This window comes from Neltuma alba, unplaced genomic scaffold (genome assembly GCF_004799145.2).
Source record: "Neltuma alba isolate B1F8T4 unplaced genomic scaffold, ASM479914v2 tig00010239_pilon, whole genome shotgun sequence".
Lineage (NCBI taxonomy): Eukaryota > Viridiplantae > Streptophyta > Magnoliopsida > Fabales > Fabaceae > Neltuma > Neltuma alba.
The window spans coordinates 72,830-74,441 of record NW_021635169.1 but is presented as its reverse complement, the minus strand read 5'-3'; the positions used below and the strand labels follow the sequence as shown (position 1 = coordinate 74,441).

At 31.7% G+C, this 1,612-nt stretch overlaps 1 pseudogene; it reads right to left on the bottom strand.

The window, feature by feature from the left end:
* Positions 1–457: 457 nt before the first annotated feature.
* On the bottom strand, positions 458–1,311 carry LOC114755219 (receptor-like protein 9DC3; annotated as a pseudogene).
* Between the last annotated feature and the right edge of the window lie 301 nt (positions 1,312–1,612).

The window sequence follows — 1,612 nt, the reverse complement described above, 5'->3', positions numbered from 1 at the left end:
CAGCATGTTCGTGGTTGTTATATGTTGTAGTTTGACTTTTTTTGGAGTACATAATATAAAAATTAATACAAAAGTATAATAATTTTATTATTTATTAATGTGAATGTTAAATTTTTTATTATATTTTTAAAGCTTGTCTTCTAAAATCTAAATTCCATGCAATTGCACAAATTTATATCCTTACAAATCATTTTTGTTACAACTTTAATTAACTAAGGGGGAAAATCTCATAAACGAACCTGAACCTAATTTCTTACTATTTTATTTATAAAGATAAAGTAACAATGAGTACTTATTTATTATCTATTAAATCAATCTGGAAACAAAAAATAGTAGTTAAATTATTATTTTTCACATACATTGGTTAAAAAACTTGTACATAAAGAAACGGAAAAGAAGTCTATCATGAAGGTATACATTCTATAACAAGAGAGCCACATGAGGAACTCAAGCTACATTATGAGAAGGGGATATAATGGGTAGAGTGATTCAAGCGGTCTTCCCTTCCTTGTTTTGAAGTAAAAGAAAAAACGGAGAAAACAAAGATCAACCACGGACATGGTTGGTGAGCAGCTTCCTCGGTTTTGTTATTTTTATTGAAATGTACACATATATCTCATTTGCTACATCTTCTACTCATTGGAAACAAGCATATCTCCAACTCTTCTTCAACATTAAATTCCCAATAACTCCCCAAAAGCCAATGGCAAACCCAGTTGCTAGGACAAAATAAAACCACACTTTTTCTGGATCATTCTCATCTTCAAGTTCTTTGGTTTTACGAACTTGATGAACATCATCACCTCTGAACTTATTTGGTAGTGGGATCCCACAAAGATAAGGTCTGCCCACATAAATATATGGATCATTCAAAGTCAAGAATTGATTTCCAGTCAGAATTGGCCCTTAAAAGTTATTGTATGACATGTTTAAATGGCTCAATGTCGTTGGCTTTGACATGCTCTCTAGAATTGTGCTTGAAATTTGGTTACATGAGATGTCAAAGGATTCAAGGGATCTCGTATTCCTACTAATCTATGGAATCTCTCCTTCCAAATGATTGTGTGAAAGGTTTAAGCCTATCAATCCAACAAGTGATGAGAATAACTCAAGAACTGACCCTCTCAAATCGTTATTTGACAAATCTAAGTTGACAACAAGCTCCAAGATTCTAGTGATGTCAAATTCTCTACCTTTGATAAATTGTTTGACATCTTTATCATGCCACATACCTCCCACATCAAAGTTGATGAAGTGAGCTTCAATGACATCATTGAAAAATTTTCCTATATGAGCACTGTCTTTAGTCATTCCTGTAAGATTGCCAATGCAATGGGGTATTGAGTTACTTGAATTGTTATTTGCAAGGTCCAAAGTCTAGAGTGATTTGAGTTCACACATTTATAGGAATGTTACCATCCAACATGTTATTACCTCCGGTCCTTAATATAAGATCTATTTGATTAATTTGAGTATATTAAGAAAATTTATCAAGTTAGTTATTTGTAATAAATAAGTCTTATCTTCTCTAGAATAATACCTTTACTAATCATTTGTATTAGCTAGAACTACCATTTGATGGAATCTTTAATATATGCAACTACTGCAAATA